We start from the raw sequence: 7167 nt of genomic DNA on the forward strand, positions 1-7167 counted from the left end.
AGTCGCTTATTTGAAAATTTGTCACTAGAGGGGTCTGAAAAGACGCTAAATCTAGGGACAAAGCCGCTAAGTTGGCAACACTGCCCCCTCTCTTATTATTATTATTATTTTATTTTTGTTGTTATGGCTATACAATTCACATGGAAAGCACCTAAATGCACTTTACTCATAACTAACAGAAAACAAAACAAACCACAGAGAAAAAGAAAATCTGCATTCAGGGCATTATTGAGATTTCTTACATTTTTTTAATGTCAGACTTCTTTATTTAACCCTTGCTCTCAGTATACTGCTTCCCATCCTTGTTCAATTTAATTTTTCCAAATAATTCATTCAGATTTCTCCACAGCGGAATGAACCACCAACTACTATGTGATTTTACACAGTGGATGCCCTTCCTGCCACAAACCAGTACTAGGAAATATCCATACATACACTGTCTGATTCAGACTCAGGAGCACCCAGAGGAAACCCACTCGAACACAGGGAGAACATGCAAACTCCACACAGAAATGCAACTGACCCAGGCAGGACTCAAAACCAGCGACCTTCTTGCTGTGAGGGTACAGTGCTAACCACTGAGCCACCATGCTGCCATTTTCCAAAAGATTTTAACATTAAGGGCCCTATTATACACCCGACGCAATAAGGTGCAAGACATGTTTGGTGCGATTTGTTGCTATTTTCAGACCAGCGCAACCCTAATTTTTTTTTAACATTTCGCACCACGTTGATTAAATAGTAATTTCATTTGTGCCTCTTTGTGGACTCATGGGTGCGCTGGTCTAAAATAGTGTTGTAGGCCCATTCTTCATTTAGGGGGACTTTTTCAGTTTATTCATGACAATTTATATTTGTATGATGTTGTTATTATTATTAGCAGCATTATTTCTCTATGCAAATTTATATTTGTTTTTAATAAAAACGAGTTTAGATTTGTCCACTTGTGGGGTTTTGCATCACCATAAGGGGCATAAGAAAAGGATGTGTGTTTGGATTTATTTTTGACCACACTTCGTTTTTTGTGTTCATTTATTCGCTTGCTGGAAATTATAACTGAATTTAGAAATAGTTTTGTGTTACGTGCCTCCCCTATCTAGGGCCAGGGAAACACGCAACAATTTAACATAAAGGGGAAAAATAATAAAAATTAACTAATTAAATTTAGCCAAATTATAAAATTAGTTAAAAGAAAATTTTGATAATAGAAAATAAAAACTAAATAACAAAAAACTGAAGGGCAAGGCGGCCAACATCTCTTCTCCTGTCCCAGCATTTCAGCAATAAATCATACAAAAAACAAGTATATTTATTTACAGATTAGCAAATAATAAATAACCAATGGTCAAAAATACTCAGGAGGGGATAATGCCTAAACAACAAACAAAAGATCTAACTGATTAAGGAAGCAACTTTCTAAACTCTCAAAAGAAAATTAAAAAGAAAAAAAAACAAAGATCTTACCTTGCTCCCTCTCTTCGTCAGCGCTACCAAGCCGACCAATCACAGAGCTTGCGCTACTCGTTGTTGCAACGTGTAGTTACATTTTTTAAAAGGTGCATGTTAGCGACACCGACGACCACGGATAAGGGCTATGCGTCAGCGCCGTAGCATACGCCGACGTTTGACGCAGAAGTATAAATCAGCCTTTAGTCCTCGTGGATAAGATTTAAGGTTTGGGACTCTGCTGAAGTCTGTTCTGAAAAGAAAGTGTCAGACTTGACATCATTTGACGCGCGACTTGCATTGACAGGTGAAAATATGATCTACCTGCTTACACTGCAGATACAAGAACACAGATCTGAAAATAAATCAGAGTATTGAGAAACCGACGAGTCATCACTCCACCTGCAGTTTTGCGCTAAGTCACCAATTTTAATCCCGCCCAAGCCTTTTATTTGTTAAAAATAGTTGTCAAATCACAAGTCACCATTTGAAACTTTTCCATGTTGTAGGACCCTCCCTGTCTACCATGTCACTGAGGCTCCAATAGGCCTATCGCTAGAATATATTATAATAATTAGGCATGTGAATGTGGTTTGATTTCAGGCTCAAGCTGAGCACACAGAGCGTCAGATTAAACAGCAGTTTGAGAAGCTTCATCAGTTTCTCCGAGATGAAGAAGAAGCTACAATCACTGCACTGAGGGAGGAAGAGGAGCAGAAGAAGCAGATGATGAAGGAGAAGCTGGAGGAGATGAACACACACATCTCAGCTCTTTCACACACAGTCACAGACACGGAGGAGATGCTGAAAGCCAATGACGTCTGCTTTCTGAAGGTCTGATTTCAGATCAGTGATTGATTGATTGATGATTGATTGAGTTGTTGATGATCAGTTGTGTGTTTGTTCTGCAGGAGTTTCCAGTCTCAATGGAAAGGTGAGTGATCTGCTGGTTTCTCTGCTTCTGAAGTCAAAGCCACTGCAGTTCTGACTCCTGAATGTTCCTCCAGAGTCCAGATCTCACAGCCGGATCCACAGATGCCTTCTGGAGCTTTGATTCATGTGTCTCGCTACTTGGGCAACCTGCCGTTCAGAGTCTGGAAGAAGATGCAGGACATTATCCAGTACAGTGAGTCTGAGCTCTTACACACACACACACTGGAGATCATGCAGGTGTGGTGATAAACAGCAGAGAACTACTCTTACAGCATTTTTATTCACAGTGCTGCTCAGACACTAAATGCTGTATGCCACCCTAGAGCCTTATCTGGGAAACGCCTTTCAGATTAAAACGAGGCTTCCCTTACAGCTTACAGAGTCAGGTATCAGACATAGTTTGATTAAAAACACTTTTACTTAAATACTCTACACCAAACTTTAATTGAAATTCAAACAAAATAAAAACCTAACAAACGAACTCCCCTTCCCAGAATGATCAGCACTACACTAAAAATATCCATTAATTAACAGATCCTGCATTTTGTGAATTAGTGTTTTCTGTTTATTTACAATTGTAAATTGCATTATGGGATGTCTCTGCTCTGTAGACTTTTGATGTTAGTTTGAGATGAGATATTTTTTATTAATTACTATAGAGAGAATTAAGTCAATTAAAATAACATAAAATGTACTGGGAGTTTGTTAAAACTAAATTATAAATGTCAAGGAAGGATCAAGATCACATAATGCAATTTAAAAGCATAAAAAGAACCATGAATCACCAAATACTGAACACTGTTAATTTACATTTAAATATCACAATTATAAGAACTTTATTGCCAAGTAAAGTGTGTGTGTATGTATGTGTGTATGTATATATTAGGGGTGTAACGATTCACAAAAATCACGGTTCGGTTCGATACAATACAGTGGTGTCAGGGTTCGGTATGTTTTCGATACAGCAAAAAAAGAAAAAGGCCAGAGGATTTCTCTGATTGAAATTTTTTTTAATGTATTAAAACTAACATCATACAAGTATGACCCTGTTTTTTTTCTTTTACTTTAAACAGTGATAGAGCTATACTTCTGGGGTTTTTGTTTAGCAGCAAATGAAACAAATCCTTCTTTATACTCAAAACCAAAAAAAAATCCTATAAAAATAAATGTAATATTGTAGTAGTTAAACAAATTTAGTTTTTATATGGAGCTCAGTTTCAATCTATTTTTAGGTATTTTTTTATTTTCAGAAAGATGAGTGTCCACCTTTTCTTCAGACAGCACAGATCTGCTTGATGTCACCTGCCATTTCAGTGGATCTGAAAGCAGGAATCATCTCACTGAAATGGGCTTATGAAGGAATAATGTAACGGGGCTCTATTACATTTAACATTTTCTTAAAACCCACAATTTCCACTACCGATTAAAATCTCTTATATCCACAGCTAAATGTATCGATCGCCTCGGTGATTTGATTTGCCCTGTTCGAATCTGTAGGAATTGCCTGTCTGAATGCTGTTCCAGCATTCTTAGCAGATGTCTTTGTTTTTTTCCACCACTCTCTTGGTGGCGGTGATGGTGCGCGACATATCTGAACAGTGATGGGGTTGTGTGCGCGCGACGTATCTGAAGAGCAGAGGCGTGTGCGTGCAATGTACCTGAGTGGAAGTGGAACTTAACACGCTGAAAAACAATAAGAATTTAGTATATTTTCTAAAAATATATTTCATAAAAATGCACTTTAATTCAATGCTTAGTTTTACAAGTGTATTTATTTAGCATTTAATGTTAATACATTTTAGTATTATTTTAACTATGCATTAAAAATTTGTTTCGTAGGAATGTATGAAATGCATACTTTGAAAGCACATTATTTACTATACTTTGTTAAATTTTGCAGTAATTTTACTGTAATTAATTTTTGCAATTCAGTTTATTACTGCTTTTAGAAAGTAATAAAATATGTCAAATGCATTGAAAGCCCCTTTAACACCCTTGTAAATAATGAATGACAATAAATTATATATATATATATATATATATATATATATATATATATATATATATATATATATATATATATATTTTTTTTTTAATGGGTTGATAGATAGATATTTTATTTATTGACATTCATTATATATCAATTTACTTTGATGGACCTAAATATTTGAATCCCACATGTAATGTTTGCCTCTGCTGCATTAAACACTGATAATAAACTAATAACACTGACAGTGATGAGAGGAAAATGTCTGATGTGTTTGATCAACAGACGAGTGTCATAATTCAGAATAATCTGTGATTGATCATTATATGAACATCAGAATAACAGCAGCTGTTGATTGTGTCTCTTCAGCTCCTGTCATCCTGGATCCAAACACTGCACATCAATGTCTCGAGCTGTCTGATGATCTGACCAGAGCGACCTACAGAAGAAAACAGCTCTTGATAATCCAGGGAGATTTGACTGTCATGTCTGTGTTTTGGGTTCAGAGGGTTTTAACTCAGGAAAACACTGCTGGGACGTGGAAGTTAAAGCAAGTGATTATTGGAGTCTTGGAGTAACAACAGCATCAAACCAGAGGAAGAGAGATTTCTTTGACTTTTGTGTCTGGAGTGTGTGGTATGAGCCTGATCCATTCTTTAAAGAGTCTGGTTTTCGTGTTGTTCAGGCTCTTGATCGAGTGCGAGTTGATCTGGATTATGACAGAGGAAAAGTTATTTTCTCTGATCCTGTAAATAACAAACATCTACACACTTACACAACCACCTTCACTGATTCAGTTTACCCTGTCTTTGGTTCTTTTTCTACTTTAAAGATTTTCCCATCCAGTAATCAGTAAACATTACAGCTGTACATCGGGACTGTCATGTTATCTTATTTCTATTATTAGTAGACAAATATAAATAAGAAATTCATACACAATTATATTGGAAATGGTATGTGTAAATGATGAATATTTGCATTTAAATTGATTAAAAAGGGAGAATAAAGATTCTAGAACTGCTAATACACTGCAATTTATTTATATTTTCAAATAATTATTGTCTTAAATTCCTAAAATCACGATTTCTGAAAAATGAATCCTAACAAATCTAACATTTTCCTAAATCCTAAAATGAATCCAAAGTTTTTCCTAAAAAATGATTCCTACGACCAAATTTGTGAAAAAATGGCTTTTGCAAAAATATTAAACAATTTAGTCGTTTTAATTAATAGTCAAACTAAAAGTAATAGTAGAACATCAGTTTCTCTTGTTATAAACATGAATTTAATGTAATTAGTTCTGTCAAAGTTCGTGCGTTAAAATATCCGATTAATTTGAAAAATTTATTGCGTTAAAAAAATTAAAGCAGTTGCAGGTTTTTTTTCTTCCTGTTGTAGTTGACGTGTGTTCAATATGCAAAGAAATATGGATAAGACCAAGGAAGCACTTTTTAAAGGCAAGTTTCAGTATAAAACAATTAACGTCGCATCACCAGGCTCTCCAGCGTTTTTAGAGTTTATTAGATGAATTAGAGTTTCGTCTAATTTTGGGTGTTTCATTTTTTACTTTCGACTTCTGTTTTAATGGAGTTTGATACCGCATGGCCAACGGAAAGAAAAACCTCCGCATTTCGCTACTCTGTGGTCCTTTAAGGTAATCAAAAATCGCTGCTTACATTGTCGACTCCTAATAAGAGTATTATCTTAGTCATAAAATTGGAGTATTGGTGTCCATGTAAATGTACTCGGAAAGTGTCCGATGAAGTCGCGAGCTGTCGCACAGCACATTCCTCTGCCTTTCAGCATGCGCCCTCAAATGTTTCATTATTTTTGATGTGTTTTCTCCTTAAACGCAATGAAAGCGTATGCTTCGCGTTGTTGTGTCAGAATCCTTGTGAAATGCAGTCATACTTTAGAGCGCTTAGCTTAAGCAAATTTGCAGAACGCAATCATGCATGTTGAATCTGAAGGGAGTCGCTCCGGCTGTGCCTGTGTGTGTGTCTGTGTCAGGCCCGTGCACAGAGCACAGACCCTTACAGGGGCAGGTGCTCAAAGGGATCGCAAAGTGAAGAGCAAGTGCATCCTGAGAGGAGCACCTCACAATGAGGGCAGAGGGGCAGTGGCTCTAGCCACCGGGCCACCCCCCTGTGCACGGCCCTGGTCTGTGTGTGCACGCGCATGTGTGTGTTTCTTAGCAACAAACCTGCCTAAACGTTGTTGTCCGTAGCCATACAGTAGAATACATCTATTGGCCCTTTTGGCTATAATTCGTGGATGATTTGGATTGTCGTGGATCAAATTTGGATTTGGGTTCATGGATTTTTGTTATTTGTTGAAGTTGTCAACAATAAAATTGGCTGTTATTGTTTGTGTAACGAGTGGGGCTGGGCCGAGAGCCATGAGCGTGCGAGGCATAGTGGCGTGAGTGCTAACTGCTGACACAGAGGAGCTCTGGATGATAAAAGGAGGAAAGACCTCAGTGGAAGACGAGAGAGGACCAGGCCTGGACACTTTACTGTATGTTTTGCTTTTGCTGGTGACAGCCTCTGTAATGAGCTGCCATCTTACCACTGTATATGAAGCCAGGAAATCGCTACTATCTACCAGGAAGGGGGAGGAACAGGGGACAGCAATATTCAAAAACTGGTCACTCTGGTTCTAGAGGCAGATGAGTGGAAAGATTTCATTTGAGGCCACCGCTAACGAGGATCTCTCAGTTGGTGTAGGATCAAGAAGAAGTGTGCATGGAAAGCCGAACCCTAATTTTATTTTTCTTCTCTCTGGGCAGAGTGTATGCAAGG

General features: G+C 37.3%; 1 pseudogene across 1 annotated transcript; it reads left to right on the forward strand.

The window, feature by feature from the left end:
• The first annotated feature begins 2034 nt into the window (after window positions 1-2034).
• Window positions 2035-5357, forward strand: LOC147838639 (zinc-binding protein A33-like; annotated as a pseudogene). The gene is made up of 4 exons (XR_015522363.1): window positions 2035-2280; window positions 2358-2380; window positions 2454-2572; window positions 4736-5357. The product of XR_015522363.1 is annotated as a zinc-binding protein A33-like (transcript).
• Window positions 5358-7167: the final 1810 nt, after the last annotated feature.

The sequence above is a fragment of the Danio rerio genome, chromosome 22 (assembly GCF_052040795.2).
Source record: "Danio rerio strain M-AB ecotype USA chromosome 22, GRCz13ab, whole genome shotgun sequence".
NCBI classification, from domain to species: domain Eukaryota; kingdom Metazoa; phylum Chordata; class Actinopteri; order Cypriniformes; family Danionidae; genus Danio; species Danio rerio.